The sequence below is a fragment of the Phoca vitulina genome, unplaced genomic scaffold, assembly GCF_004348235.1.
Source record: "Phoca vitulina isolate PV1807 unplaced genomic scaffold, GSC_HSeal_1.0 scaffold26, whole genome shotgun sequence".
In the NCBI taxonomy this organism is placed as follows: Eukaryota; Metazoa; Chordata; class Mammalia; order Carnivora; family Phocidae; genus Phoca; species Phoca vitulina.
In genome coordinates, this window is record NW_022589729.1 from 20,470,524 (window position 1) to 20,486,750 (window position 16,227).

The following is a 16,227-nucleotide window of genomic DNA, read 5'->3' on the forward strand; positions in this document are numbered from 1 at the left end:
CGGATTTTTCAATGTCGGTAACCAATTCTCATTCATCTGCAGGGTTGTTTGGTAGGAGGAGGCAGAGAATTTGAGGGTTGAAATGTCCTTGAAGTGCATTTAGGTCAAACGGCTCATGTGATACATGAACAAACTGAAGTCTGGAAAGAGGCTCAGTGATTTCCCAAATGTGATAAAGCAACTCGAATGGTTCAAAACCCAGGTCTCCCAACTTCGAACCTAGAACTCATGCCTCTAGACGCCCCTGCCTGTCAGTAGGAGGCCTTTGCCGTTCTTCAGGCACCAGATGAGGAAGCGCTGAACAGGGATGGGGACGCTGGGAAGGAAGAATGTAAACTTTGCTATGATCTCGACTCCAGTTTAATGAAAAATTTCTATTTGTTTATCCAGTTATTCATCCATCCATCCAATATTTTATGTTCACGATCATCCTATGAACCCAGGGCTGTGCTAAACACTGGGTGTTCCGAGATGGCTAAGGCGCCACCCCTCCTTCCACGCAGCTCACAGGCTGTGAGTGGGCTCGGCTGACGCCGTAGCCAGCACCAGCCAGCTGCCATAGGCCCGCTCACACGAACTCGCAGCTAAAATTCACACCCTCATTTCCTCTGAAAGCATCTCCCATTACTGGATGCCATCCTGGAGAACGTCCCCCACTCCCAGAGGACCTGGACCACTCCAGCGATCCATAGGGAGCAGGAGCAAGAACCGGGACCCGACCCAGGAGCTCTGTGCCAAGCGCCTTCCGGCTCAGGGAAGGCAAGTGCTGCTTTATGTATTACCTTGGCCCAGCTGCCGCCTCATACCAGCTAGAGAGGGGAGGGGCTCCCAGACTGGGACTCTCCTGCCTGTTTATCAAGTGGCCTGCTCAGTTCCAACGGCAGCTGACCTGGGTGACCAGAGTAATGGCATCCTTGGGCCACAGCGTGACCCAGCCTCGCTCCCTCCAACGACAAGAGATTTCCCAGCGTTGGCTCCTACAGCATCTGCTTCCAGGGGAGGAATGCAGGGCAGGAGGCAACAAGGTAAGATCGGTTGCTGCGATTCTTTTCCAGGACTGTGGCTGCACGAAGAGCAAGCACATCCCTGGAGGGTAACCTGTCATGGGAAATGATGCAACCCATGGTTGGCCCCCGTGGGCGCCTTGGTGGACAGTTGCAGGAGGTTGGGGCCTCTGGGCCTTTCGGTTAGTGGGGGATAATGGGCTATTATCCTTCTATAAATGTACTGAGCCCAGAGGTTAGCAGGGAGCAGGTAGGCAGGCTCATGTCAGGATCCAGGGAGAAGAAAGAGAAGCGAAGGTGTTGGAAGAGGAAAAATTTAAATTTGGTGAACACCTACTCTGTGCCAGAAGCCTGGAACACGAGAGAATTGAGTCCAGAAGGTCAAATGATGTGTCCATGGGCACACAGTTGCCCAGGCCGACTTGAACCCAGTTCCACTGGATCCTCACTCTTATATAGTACCAGGCTGCTGGGACTGGGAATGCGGATGGGGTGACCGAGAACACAGAGCTTTGCTATAGAGAAAGGCAGGGGTTGAGATCCAGGATTTGGTAAACTCTGACCCCTGGGGCTGAAAATCTGGAAATTAGCATTCTTTTCTCTAGCCATCGAGGAACTTGGCATTCATTTCCTAGTTCCAGGAAAGAGATTTTCCAGTGTCAGGGAAACCTCCTTTTCCCTCCTCCCCTCACAGGACGAAGTGTCTTAGGTCAGACGTGCCCACCAGCAGAGATGGTTCCAGGACCATACGTTTCTTTGGACTCCTCCACATTGAGGGACTGCTCCTAATGTCCCCCATCAACGCAGACTGTGGGAGTGGAGTGGGGATCAGAGGCACACCCAGTGGGTCATTCTCCAGGGGTTAGAATATTACCCTTTTGTCCTCTGACCATGGGAATCCCAGGAGTACGGAAGATACCAAAGCAAAATCCACTCAATTTTTTACTGAGTCCTTACTATGTGCCAGGTACTATTCCAGCTGCCTCGGATACATCAGTGAACAAAGAGACAAAGAACCTTGCCCTCATGGAGTGTATATTCCAGCAGAATCAAAGTAAAACAGCCCTTTTTTGTGGGAGGCAGAGGTGCATGATAGAAAAGACGTGAGTCTCAGTGTCAGACAGGCCTGGTCAAAGATCAGCCCAACCTTAACCGGCCAGATTTCTGGGCAAGCTACTTAACTCACCGGGTGTTCGCTTTCTTACCTGTAAAACTGGAACAATAGCATGTTGGAGTAGTGCTGTAAGGATTAAAAATAATGTATATGCAAAAAAGGGGGGCTGGTGCCTGGCTGGCTCAGTCAGCAGAGCATTCGGCTCTTGATCTCGGGGTTGTGAGTTCGAGCCCCACATTAGGCATAAAGATTACTTAAAAATAAAATCTTTTTTTTTTTTTTTTTTATTTTGAAGTAGGCTCCAGGCCCAGCATGGAGCCCGATGCGGAGCTTGAACTCATGACCCTGAGATCAAGACCCGAGCTGAAATCAAGAGTCGGACGCTTAACTAACTCAGCCACCCAGGCACCCCAAAAATAAAACTTAAAAAAAAAATGTATATGCAATGCCTGGCCTATAGCAGGGTTCACAAATGCTAATCTTATTTTTCCAGGCCTCCTAGCCAAACCCACAGATTCTGGGACAACAACTCACATGCCCTTTATTTAGAAGCTGAAACCAGGGCATCATCTCTACAGTGTCCTGGACACAGTTTCTGTGGTGAGGAGCGTATCTGGGTTTTCATCCACTACGTAAGGTCAAAGAATGTCCCCTCTAGAAACAGCTGCTCCTTCCTGTAGCCCCTGTTGAAGGCAGAGTCCTCGGTGGCCATGTCTGATTCGTCCCCACTTCCCTCCAGCAGGCCACAGATCATTGGCACAGGGGTGGACATGGGACCTCGGCTGCAATCGGCACCTCTTGGCATCTCTTTGGACTGAGAGACTCAGTTCACCTACTTGGAGAGCTAAGCAGGAAGGTCATATGGATTTGGAGGCTGAACCCCCTGCTTGGGCTGATCTCAGTGATGCTGTACCTGTGCACAAGGGAGCAGAGGAGAAGGGAGTGCACAGAGAGAAGCCCCCACCCAGGGGCTACCCTTTCCCCCACTAAGGTCTGTGATATTCTCTCTAAGCTTCTAATAAAAGCCCCCCACCCCCGCCCTGTTTTTTTGCTGCTTTGTAACCAGATGAACTGGAAGATGAATCCTGCACCTGTCTCAGGTGGTGGCTACGACATAATGTGAAAGCAGCTGACATTCAGGCAACATTCAATAAATGCTGCCGAATCTCTCCATGTTCTCGTCAACCAGTCAGTCACTCACTTGGCAATGGACAGAGGAAATCTATGTGTGTTTTAGGCTAGGGCTGGACCTCAGCCTGCTATATGAATACCTTTATTGACCTGTAAAATGAAGACTTGATTGCCTGCTGCAAATATGACACGCGATAATCCTCGTATCTAGCACATAATGAATGGATGGTGGGTCGGGTTATCACTTCTACTGTTGTCACTATTGCTTAACACGCAACACGTGTTGTGTTGGGTGTTGATCGAGGCAAGGAGGGAGGACTCCAGCATCTGGAGGGGGCAGTGAGAGAACAGAGAACAGAGAAGCATATGCTACGTAGTGGGGTCAAGGGGCTGGGCAGCAGAGAGAAGGAATGGAAACAAGCAGTGGGGGCGCCTGGGTGGCTCAGGCGGTTAAACGTCTGACTCTTGATTTGGGCTCAGGTCATGATCTCAGGGTCATAAAATCGAGCCCTGCATCAGGTTCTGTGCTCAGTGCAGAGTCCACTTGGGATTCTCTCTCTCTCTCCCTCTGCCCCTTCCCCTGCGTGCTCTCTCTAATAAATAAATAAAATCTTAAGGAAAAAAAAAACGAGCAGTGGGGAATGAGAGGAGGCCCTGGAATACGAAGCCTTATGCTTAGCTAGCACTTGCACATCCCTAGCCCTTTAGGGTGTATGCAATGCTTTCTCCTACTGTATTTTGTTTGTCCATCACAACACTCTATAGGGCAGATCAGGAAAGGTGATAATATTTACACGTTATAGATGGGAACACTGAAGTTCGATAAAGATCTGCGTCATAGGTACCAACCAACTCTACATCCACTCTTTTATCCTGTGATACCACAGTGCCTCTGGAAAGTAGGGTAGAGGGGCTGAAATGGGAGATGGGAAGTTAAGGATTACGGGAGAAACTGGAGGGTTTCTCTGGGAAGTTTGTTTTCATTCCAAGGTTTCATTCAGATCCTTTCTGGGCATCCCAGCAATGGAATGGCTCTGCCAGATTTGGCTCAGAGGCTCCAGGATGCAGGCAAGGGATTGCAAAGTCAGACAACACGGGGGTGGGGGGGCCAGCCTAGGACTGGATGTACCAGGCTAGATGGATGCCCAGCTTCTGCATCACGCCCTGGCCCAGAAGGCTTCCTCTGGTAAAGGACAAGGGCACAGCCTTCACCATCTGGCCAGAGGTTCACTGGTAACACAGGGCTGCCCTGCAATGGTCTCCAAGGCCCCTCTCAGCTCAATTACATCTGGAATCTAGGCCTTATGTTTCTGAGGCCAGGGGTTACCTTTCCCTGCTCTCCACGGACACAAATTCAAGTTCTCCGGAACACTGTGCCATTCAGGGCTTGCTGTGGGCCCCCAGGCTCAGGACACTTGCCCTTGAGCCAAAAGGGGGTGATTCTTAGCCACTCTGCGTCCTGGACATGACTTCTCCCCAAATCCTAACGTAGTGCCTGGCATACAGTTTGTGCTCACTTCATGTTTGTTAAATGAATAAACAAACGAGCGAATGAATGACAGACTGGCTCTAGCAATCACATCAGCCTGTTCTGTCTGTCACATTACAGCGGCCCCAACCTGCTGACTCTTAGCCCCCAAATCAGAGCTCTGCAGCCAACCCAGAAGGTGGAGGTAGAAGTAGTGATCAGAGGGCTTCCCCTGCACACTTCCTCTGACCTTTCAGAGGTGCCAAACCCTGTGGAAAGGGCAGGGCCACGGAGGCCCAGGCAGGGGGAAGGTTCTGCCCACCCGTCTCCAGGACTTCGGCTCCCCCTCTCAATCACCTTGCTTCTCCCAGCTCCAGGCCCACTATCTGGGCGGAGCCGAGGAAAGTTCCAAGAGAGGAAACCCAGCTCCATTAGGAGCTCCCCAGTGATGAGGGTGGGGCCAGCAGGGCTTCTCCTGTGCATTTTCTTCAGTGCTAATGACCTTGATTGTTAAGAAAAGCAGCAACAATAACAATCATGGCACAGCACTTTCATGGTTTCTGGCATTTTCCAAAGTGCTTCTAACACATGACCTCACCATGCTACTACACATCATCCTTGGAGGGACCGGGGTGGTTCTCCCTGTGTCTCAGGTAGAGAGATTGGGTAGTGAGGAGGTTGGGCATTGGTCTGGGTCACATGGGTGGCACTTATGGGGTCAGGGGCCCAGCCACAGACTTGGAGTGGGGAGAAGTGGGGTCTAGTTCTGGCTTGGCCTCAAACTATCAAACTCGCCTGATGTCCTTGGGTGAGTAAGTCTCCAGGTTTCAGTTTTCTCCCTCGCCAAAGAAGGCAACTGCACCATTTTCCCAACTCTGTCCATCTCAAATGCTCTGGCTCATAACATGAACAATCCCCCCACCCTCCAGCCAAAGCCTGGTAACTAACCTCCCCTGCACCAAGGTCAGGAAGCCCCTGGAAATGTGGACGCCAGCTGTGTCTGTCCTAGCATGCTAACAGATGTCATCTGAGTGTGTCCCACGAAGAAGGCTGTGGTACAGACGGCAGGGAGGAAACATCAAAAAAATCATCCTAATGGTCCACAAGCACCAGGAGAGCATGCAGGCAGCGGGCGGCTGCTGAGGCCAGATGCCATCCTGCCCACGACCTGGGCGCTGGCTCAGACAAAGGCTGGAGTCATTCCTGGGGGTGGGGGTTGGGGGGGTGGGCAGGGAGGAGGGGCAACAGGCAGCGTCCTTCACCTGCCAGAGCATCTGACTCTCCAGGATGCTTGGTGTCCTCTGCCCTCTGCCGGATGCGGCAGCCCGGCTCTTCCTCCCAACCCACCTCCCCTCCCCCAACCTCTCCTCCATCAGATCTATCCTCTCTCTTCATTCAGACCCTGTTTGGCAATCACCTCCTCCAAGAATAATTCCAGGTGAGCCCTGTGAAATTCGGATCTCCACATTCTCACTAGTACCCTTCAGACCCAAGCATCACCAGGTCACGTGTCCCTGTGCCAGATGAGCCTTCAAGTGTGTGATCTTGCTCTTGTCTGCCACCAGACTTGGGGGGGGGGGGCGCGGGTAGTGAAGAATAGCGTGGGTATTCCCAATTCCCTCCTTTCTGACTTTCATCCAGCCTCAGCTCGCAAGATATGAGGCAGGGCATTCAGGACAGAGGAATAGTGCACCGTGGATGGACAGCACTCTCCTCTCTCCCCACGGGCAGCTGACCTGGCCAGTTACCAGAAAGGCTAATGTTGGAATCTCAGCCAGAGTCTGGACAAGGGTTTGGCCGATGTGTCTACCTCCAAGGCCAAAAGTCTGGATTGAGAGGGAGGGCAGGCTGGCCCAGCAGCTGGCCAAATTTCTCCAAACCCAACACATGGTTCGGATGAAAGCCTCATCTCTCTATCCCCCAGCACAGAATGCAGTCACTGATTTCCAATATCTGCTAATATTAGCACAAAGCTGAACCATATGAAATTGCCTTTTTTGCATCTCGGCAATTTCATATGGTTCATGGTTTAGTCTAGTAACTCTGGGGATGTCATGTTCCCTAGGACAGAGTAAACCCCCTGAAGGCCTGGACCTCTGTATCTCTAGCCAATTTTCTGAGTTTCCGGCTTAGGACAGCAGAATTGTGGCTTTGGAAGATACTGAGTAGGGACTTCTTAAGTGAACATCCAGGCAGGTGAGGTGGGGAATCTTAGGACCTGTCCTACTCCCAGACTTCAAGAGTAGTGGTCCACAGGACAGATTCCTTTAGGACTCCTCACCTCTGGTCATCCTCGATAGAAGGATGGAACTTGGTTACAGGCCGCTGGGCTACATTGTGCTAGGCTCTAAGATAGAAAGAGTTTGGTTTGGGCATTGAGAATTTTACCCCTTTGTAGAAAATGAGCCTTGACTCAGAAATGCCTTTGTCCAAGCCTGGTTTCATTTTACAGTGGGGGAGACAAAGGCCCAGAGACAGCACCGCCTTAGTCGAGGTCACACAGCAGGAAAGGGGCCAGATGACCAGTTTTCTGACTCCCAGTCCCATGCTCTTCTGGCAGGCCTGGCAGCACCCAAGAACAAACTCTGCCCTGTCTGCCCCCTTTCAACTTCCTGGCTCGTGCTCTTACAGGCTCCCTAGCAAGACAGAAGGGGAATTGACTAAAGGATCAATAGCCCTCTCCTGCATGAAAAGAGCCCTGAGTCATGCCAGGGTTTCCAGGGAGGGGAGAGAAAGGGAGAGAGAGAGAGAGAGAGAGAGAGAGAGAGAAGAATGGCAGTCCTGGAAACCTGATCTCTCTCCAGAGCTGGGACCAGGCTGGAAAGGCGGGGGTGGCCAGCACGGTGATGATGTGGGTCACTGACAGTGTAGCTGGTACACAGTCCCTGCCCGGGGGGGGGGGGGGGGGGGCGTGGGCCCAGAAGGCCTTGCTTAGCCCAAGCATGAAGGCTTAGGGCAGGCACAGCCAGGTTCTCCCAGAATCACCGAATAATAGAATTCAGAAGGGATACGAAAGGCTGGGGAGAAACAGCCTTGGGGCTGTCGGTGGATGCTTCCTCTCAAGCCTGGGACCCCTCCCCAAAAAGTAGGTGAATGGTTCTAGAAGCCTGCAGTTCCTAGGCTTCCTTAGCTGGCCCACAGCATGGCAGGGGGAGGGGGGGTGGAATATCTGCTCCCACCTGTTGCCCCTGGCCCAGCTGGCCCACCCATTGTGCCCCAGCTGCTCCCACCTGGAGGTTTGGAAAGCTTGGTGCTGACAGCAGTGAGGGAGAGAAGGAAGACCCCCAGGGGAAACCATGCTGTCAAGAAGGTCCCTCCCTGTGTTGTGTGGGGCTGGGGAAACTGAGAAAGGATGCTCCTGTGGGTCAGGAGTCTGGGAGATGAGGAGTCCAGGAACCTAGGGGTCCTTCCTGGTATTGACTTCTCTCCCCAGCTTAGTATCAGAAAAACTCCAAAACTGAAACACTGAAAAAAACAGTACAATAAACAACTCCAGACCCTTCACTGAGAATACCGATTGTTAACATTTTGTATGCAAAGTACTTACCCCCACACACATACTATTTTTGCTAAACCATTTGACAATCACCTGCAAACACTTGGCCCCTAAATACTTTTGCATACTTTCTAAGGACAAGCATATTCTCCTACAAAACCATTATCATTACCATTATGACATCTTCAACAATTAATAATTACATATCATCTCATATCTGTATTAAAATTTGTCCAATTGTCCTGGGATGTCTCTTACAGTCTTTTTTTTGACCCAAGATCCATTTAAGGTTTATTCATGGCCTTTGGCGATAATGTTTCTTTTTTTTTTTTTTTTTTAAGATTTTATTTATTTATTTGACAGAGAGAGAAACAGCGAGAGAGGGAACACAAGCAGGGGGAATGGGAGAGGGAGAAGCAGGCTTCCTGCGGAGCAGGGAGCCTGATGTGGGGCTCGATCCCAGGACCCCGGGATCATGACCTGAGCCGAAGGCAGACGCTTAACGACTGAGCCACCCAGGCGCCCCTGGCGATAATGTTTCTTTAGCTTCTTTACACCTAGCCTGGCTTCTGCCTCCTTGCCCTTCTCCCTTAGCACACAATTTCAATGTTTCTCCTAATGACATTCACTTTTTTGAAGCCTCAGTCAGCTGTCATGCGGAATGGCTCACATTCTAGATTCATTTCTTGTCTCCTCATGATTACATTCCAGATAAACATTTTTGACAAGAATATAGGTGACGTGGTTGCACGTCCAGCGCATCAGGAGGAACTCAGGCTGGGTGGTCCCACTATGGCTGAAGTTTGGTCACTTGGTTAGGGTGGTCAGTGCTGAATCTCCCTGTTGTAAAGACAGGTTTTTCATTTTGCAAGGAGTAAGTAATCCATGAGGTGATAGGCGTTGAGATCAGCCTTTCACCCAATGGTTTTAGCGTTCATTAGTAAGCCTGGCGTGAACCAGCTATTCCATGAGGGGCCGCAAACTGGTAAATGTCAAGTGCTCTCAGTGCCTCCACCTTTCATCAGCTGGCATCTCTGTGCTAAGAGTTTTCCCTCCCTGTTCCACTTTAACTGTCAGAATGGACTCGTGGCATCTTTTATTCAGTGTCTCACAATCTATTACTGTTATTCTTTTCATTGCTCAGTGTGTCCTGAAATTGTGCTGTGGGAGCTTCCTGAAGCCAATTCCGGTGTCCTTTGGCCATGAGCATGGTCTAGCTTTCTGGCGTCACATGATTCACGTGTACTTCCCCAGTCCCACACTTAGAACCCGCCATTTCTCCAGGGAGCACTGCTTTGGTGGTCCCTAGAAAGAAACATCTGGGCGTGAGACGTGTTCACCACTACCGGGTAGCTCTGCTTCTAGACCCTTCCAGGGAATAGACCTAGGAGATAAAGGATCACAGGGTTCTGCCTCACCTTCCCTGGTTCTGTATTTCTGTCTCTCTTCTTCCATAGTGAAACCCTGATTTCCAGAGCTACCAATATGGTTACTCATTGGATCTATCCTACAATAAATAAAAAACTGTTTCCAATTTCTGACACCAACAACCATGACTAATAAAACAATGATAAAGTAAAGTTCAAGATTTTTTTTGTAGTTCTTTTTATCCCGAGAATATACATTCCACCAAGAGTCAAGGCATTAAACTAAAAAAATTACTTGAATTAATTATTTTCTTTGAAGAGTAATCAAACTGATATTCAGTTAGGTTCACTGTTTCTGTTGTGGTTGGCTTTGGGGTTTGCGGTTTTCTTTCTTTTGGATCTAATTTAAATCTAATTTAAACCCAAAACTGTCTAAAAAAGTATAATCAGGAAAGTTTCATGCCCGTCTCTATCTCCTCTACCTTGTTCCCACCCACTCTATAGGTAACCATTTAAATTAATTTCTGGTTTATGCTTTGTGTGTGTTAGTGTGTGTGTTTGCAAAAAACTCTTCTTATTTCTCCTGCTTTCCCAACTCAAAGGTGGCATACTGTATGCACTCTTTTGCATCTTGCATCTTCCATTTACCATATCCTAGAAATCACATCATATCAGTTCACAGGGCTCCTACATTTTTTTGGCTGCATAGTACTCCATTGTGTGGATGTACTGTTGTTCATTCAGCCAGTCTGTTAAAGATGAGCATTGGGTAGTTTCCAGTGATTTCCTTTCCTGTTACAAATATGCCTTAAAGAATCACCTTGTGCATATGTCTTCTTGTATCTGTGAATGTGCATTTTCTGGATAAATTCCTAGAAGTAGGACTGCTGGGTAAATGCATTTGCTGTTTTGTTAGATATTGCTAGCTTGCCCTCTGTAGGAGTTGTACTGGTTTGCACTTTTAGCACTGATTTTGCAACCTAGGTGGATCCTGCAAGAGGTGTTCTGAGCTGAGAGTTTCCCCGAGCCTATATGTGAGAGTCCTTGACCTCCGCACCAGTAAACACACTACCTCACACTCCCCGTGCCCTAGTGATCTGGCAGGAAGGCAAGAGCAAAGGGGTCTCACTGATTCCATTCCAGTTCATCATCCTGAATTGTCCCAGAGCTTTCTGTACTTCACTTGGGAAATCAGAGCACAGAGAAGTGATGGGGCTAAAAACTTCGGCCAGAGAGGAATTAGAGTGGCGAAGGCAGTAGAGAGGAAGGATCCTTGCCCCTTGATGCCTCAATTCTCACCTCCCTTTTCCCTCCTTTGGCCTTTCCACTATCCCACCCGCCACCCACTCCCCAACACAAATTGGCTCCAAAGGCTCCTCTGCTGACCGGGAGCCCTTGGCTCTGGTCCTAACTGGATCCTGCCTGGTTTCCCTCCTCAGACCACATTCCTGTGGGCTGAACACAGAGGGCTGGCTTAAGGTGGAGGCAGAATTCAAAAGTCCCTGTCATTTCTCTTTGAACATGTGCAGAGGAAGTTAAGTCAGTGGAGCAAGTCTGGCTCATACAAGGGAAAGAGGAAAGAGGAGACAAAGAGAGATGTTGGGAGAGGAAGCACAAAACATTCCGCACAAGCCTTGGGGACTCCAGCCCCAGGAGCTGCTTTCTTTCTATGACCCGCTCTACAAAAAGGGGTAAGGGGAAATGAGCAGGGGAAAGGATGTCATCCCAGTTTGACCAAATACCAATTGGGGATGATGGGAATCAACAGGGACCTGGGCTGGGAAGGGAGCTCTGTCTGAGGGATAGGCTGGGGGGAAGACATCAAAGGGCTGGAAGAATTCCTCCAGGAAAAGCAGTGAGGCCCCAGGGCAGGGCATTCCTCTTCAAGGTCAAACCAAACACCTGGGTCAACCTAAGCCAAACATGATTCTTAAGGTCCTGGGGAGCCAGAACGACCACCTTCCTTTCCTCCCTCCAAAGCTTCATGGATCTGGAAGGCCCTAAATGGGCAGGGCTTATCCATATCTTTGGGTGCTTGGTCCCAGACCAAGAACATAGAGAAAAAAGAGTAAAGGGCCCAGGAGGATTACTGAGAGCAGCTAAATTCTTGAAATAGAGGCAGTTTCCTGTGGAATGCTGAGTAGCTGACAGGTGGCAGCTGAGTCAGGGCTGGGCCCAGTAGCCCCAGGGCCCCTCTTCCTCTGAAGACCCTCCAGCCAACGCCGGGGAAGAGTGAGGCTCCCCAATATCATTGCTCAGGGACCGCCAACCCCCCTCCACACCGCGTTACTTCTTCCAGCACTCACCCCTTGGGCAAACTAACTGCTCTCCTCCTGCCCGTAACTGGGCATTCCCATTTTGACTTTGTTCCGACACCAAACACCAAAGAAATCGGACAAACCTGACTCAGCCACTCCCTCCCACCATTACAGTGGGTGCAGGCTTTCCACTGTGCGGAGGGGAACTGAAGCCCACATCAGCCCGGAGGAGGGTGATTCTCTGGCTCTCCCAGAATGTCACTTTCTTCTTTCAGCAAACGTTGATCAAGCACCTTATAACCTGTCAGGTACTGTGTTAGGTGCCGAGAGTCCCGGGGCTAAGATTGTGCCTCTTTCGATCCAGCCTCGAATCCAGACTTGCCCTTGAATCCAGCCAGGGACACGGAGGTGGCAGCGGGCCGGGGAGGGGCCGGGGAGGGGGCCGGAGGCTCAGCGCAGGCCGGGAGGCAGCAAACCTGGGCTTGGCCGCTCGAGCGCCTCCCGCGCGGAGTACTCGCGGGAAGGCGGAGCCGGGGGGGCGGAGCCGAGCTGCGGGAGAGGCCGCGACGGGGCGGGGCGCCGGCCGCTGGGAGCCCGGGAGCCGCGGGTTTGCTGCAGCCCGGGCGGGAACCGAGAGGAGGTGCCCCCGCCGCCCCCGCCCCGCGCGCGACTCCAGGCCTCGGCGGGGTGGGGGGATGGGGGAGCCGGCGCCTCGGCGCGCGCTAGATAAGGACCTGCTCCTCGGGGAGAAGCCCTCCCCGAACCCACCAGAACCTACTCCTAGTCAGAGCACTGAAAATAGGAAGGCCAGCCGTTGGGATGGTGGGATTATGGGCCCCCACGGTGGCAGGGCGCGCGGGGGGAGGGGTGATTTCGGGGTTGTACCTCAGCAAGATGGTGGCAGGGAGGATGGGGCTCCCCAGCAGAAGCAAAGAAATGGATTCCCCTCCCCCTTTCCTACAGAACAAGGGCATGGATCCTGTCTTGGGTCCCCTGCCCACTGGGGGAAGGCCTCATTCCATTCTCCATCAGAAGACAAGGAGGGAGAAGCTGCCTGGCCTTGGGGTGCAGTCAGATCAGTCATCCAACGCCTCAAAATGAAAATTGGTTCCTGTTGCTTCCTGGGCCCCCATTTAAGCTCTCCTCCAAAAGTCCTTTGCTTCCTTCTTTACAGTTAAGCTCCCACCTTTACCACCCCTCCAAACAAACCAGCTGGGGCAGAAGGCAGGTGCTTCCTCCTCCTCCCCACCCCCGACTGACCCCGCTGATCGGTCAGCTTCAGGCCCAGGACCCACCTCCCAGAGCCCGCTCCCCATGCCACCACCCCTAGGCTACAGGGACCCAGGCTCACTGAGCCATCGGAGCCACCACCTCTTCCTGCCCCCCTCCTCCTCCACCTTCCCCCAGCCAGCCCGTCCTGACCACCTAGGCCCCCCTCCATGGCCTGTCCCAGCCTAGGATGACCCCGGTCTCTTCCCTTCCTTCCGCGGAAAGAGGGCCGGCGCTAAGGGGGCTGGAGGGGGCCTCGGAATAGGAAGGGCAAGAAGGGGCAGCTCTGGGGAGGAGCTCCAGGAGGGAGGGGAGGATCTGCAGCCTCCCTGCCAGACACCCCACCCAGAGGAGGAGATGGCGCTGTAGCCCGGGATTCACTTCCCCTCCCCCGCCGCGTCAGTTGCATGCCCGCGATTTCTCCATCTGACATCCCCCCTACCAGGCCAGCCGGCGCCGACACCGCGTCTGCAAGTTGTTGTAAGTCCGGTAGGAATGCCCGGGGGAGGTGCCTCTGGCCAGCAGAGTGCCCACTCGCTCCCAGGATGCGCCGGCCACTCCCGCGTCCCCCCCCCCCCCCCCCCCCCACGCAGCAGAAGAAGAGCGGTGGGTCCTTCGGAGACACGGGGGAGCGCCTGAGGCGGGCCTCGCCTCGGGGAGGGTGCCAGCCGGCCTCCTCCACCCCAAGAGCCAGCCAAGTATGTGAGGGAGCGAACGTGTGCAGGAGAGCGGGAGGGACCATCATTTCCAGCTCTTCTGCAAGACGGCGCAGTGGCCCAGGGCGCTCGGGGGACCCTCCCCAGGATGCCCGTGACCAACCTCCAACCGCTCAACGCTCACCAGCCCCACAGGCACCAGCCTCAGAACTGCAAACTTTCCAACTTCACCCCCTGCTCTTTCCTCCCCTTTGGGACCAGAGATGTGTGGGGCGGTGCCCTCAGAGACACTCATACAGTTGGTTCTTGACGCTCGGCGCACACTGAACAACAGCGGGGCCAGGGAACTCCCGGCTTTTTCCACAGCTAATTATAGACGTGAAAGTCTGAGGATGTTTTGCAAGCGGCAGAGAAACTGCTGAGGTTTCTCTACAAAGCTAAAGAAATTTAATTTGTGCACTCCCCTTCCCCAGCCCCCAACTTCTCCGACGTCCGCCCCCCCCCCAAGTGAGCCCTTCTCCCAGCCCCTCATTGCAGCCCCTCCCTCCTGTTGAAAATTTCTTACTCGGTCCTTTTTTTTTTTCCATCTCTCTTTGGGGCTTTGGAGAAAGGGAACAGACGCGGAAAATATTTTTGCAACAGTTTTCCATTCTGCGTCTCATTCCCAAGCCAAGGGGGAGGGGGAGGGCAGGAACGGATGGGGGGAAATAAATGCTTTTTCCAAAAGCTCAGTTTGGGTGTGAAAAAGACGGTGCCTCCATTTCCCTACCCCCGTGGCCCAGGAATGACAAAAACTAGAAAAAGAGAAAGAAATCACTTGTTTGATTATTCGGTCTCTCAGAACGGAATCTAGGAAATACGGTGTTTGACAAATCTGTGCGCACACACACAGAGACGCTCACAGACACACACACTCCAAACCCAGTCGCAAGAAACATGCTAGGCAGAGGAAATTCAGGGAGTTTTAGAAGCCATTGAGAGCAAAGAAAGAAACAAAGTTTGCAAATCGCGAGTCAATTCATTTTCTGCAAGCCTACCTCTCTTTCTAGCAAAGATCCAGGCTTCTCCAAGCGGGACTCTCCCTCCGGGTTTCCATGGACGGGGTAGGGTGGGGGTGAGCACCCACCGGTCTCCCCAGTGTGGCAACCACGCTAGAGATGCTGCCTCTGCCCTCTCGCCTTTCCAGCTACGGCCAGGGAGTGGGCTGGGTCTCCTCCCCCGGCCCTCCCAAAGGGAAGGACCTCTCAGGTTCCTGGAAGAAAATGGGTGCAGGGGAGCTGGACGGGTGTCTCTGGCCTTGCTCTCCTCGGAGGGATGGTTCCCCAGGAAGTTCGTGCTGCCCCCCTCAACCCCCAGCTTTGGACGGTCTCAACAGCAGAGCTTTCTTAAGAAAATGCTTGTCATGGCAACAGCTCCAGCCAACTCGGGCCAGACTCTTGCTCACCAGCTCTCCCGGAGCAGTGAGGGAGGAGAAGGGGGAGGAGCGAGAGCTGGAGCGGAGGTGGGGCTTGGCTGGAGGCCAGACCATTACTCTACTGTTAAGGTGGCCCGGTTTCGAGCTGCAGCTGCTTCCTGGTTCGTCTTAAGGGGGAATGGAAAAATGGAGGGGAGGAATCCTCTCTTCTCTCTGGTTTCCTCCCCTCCCTTGCTGTCACATGTGGGAAGGAAAGTAGGGTGGGGGGTGGAGGTGGGGAGTGGATGTGGGTGGCGGTATTCAACCGTTGCTGGGTGGAGGGAAAAAAGGAAGCTTCTGCTGGCTGTTGGCTTCCTGCAGCTCCTAAGGGCCTCTCAACCTCTTACTCACTTAGACCCAGGACCCAGAAACCGAAGGTGTCTGCGGCACCTTGTGCCACCGGCCCCCACCCTCCTGCCCCTGTCTGAATAGGGGGCTCCCTGGAGGAGAAGGAATTGCTTTGGATGCACACAAGTACACAGCTTTGCTTACACACAAATCTTAGCACACACCTCCTCACCCAGACTTTACACACACAGTCCTAGGTCATATTTTGCTCCCTCTTGCCTCTGTACCTACCAGGGGCCCATCCACACTGCATGATAATAGCTGCTTTCTTATGAGCCTACTATGTGTGGGCTAAAGCAGAAAAGCTTTGCTTGTATATGTGGTCTCATTTCCACTGCTCATGGCAATCTTGGCAGGTACTTATTATTATCCTCATTTCAGAGTTGAGGAAATTGAGGATCAGTGGCTGGCGCAAGGTTATACACCTGGCTAATGACAGAGCCAGGATGCAAAGCCAATCAGACCGACTCCAAAGTCCATGGATTTTCCTGTGCTTGTGTCCTACTCCAACACACATTTCCATTTTCATTTGCCCTCACTCAGGCATCTGTGTGCACTTATACACAGCCTATAAATTGTTAATCACACCTCCACAGCCACACCCCCACCAGCATTGGGCAAGAGTACCACCCATAGCTTTTGCCTGGATTTTGATTGTGGCTT

At 52.3% G+C, this 16,227-nt stretch overlaps 1 protein-coding gene across 4 annotated transcripts in view; it reads right to left on the minus strand.

Moving 5' to 3' along the window:
* The window catches only part of ATP2B4 (ATPase plasma membrane Ca2+ transporting 4), a 90,856-nt gene extending 75,631 nt beyond the window's left edge, over window positions 1–15,225 (minus strand). For 3 of the 4 annotated variants that reach the window (XM_032422085.1, XM_032422088.1, XM_032422087.1), the window contains exon 1: window positions 14,801–15,225. The gene's annotated coding sequence lies outside the window, so the exon portion shown is untranslated. Of the gene's footprint in view, window positions 1–13,549; window positions 13,645–14,800 lie in introns of those variants that run through there. The other variant, XM_032422086.1, reaches the window with a different exon arrangement.
* Window positions 15,226–16,227: the final 1,002 nt, after the last annotated feature.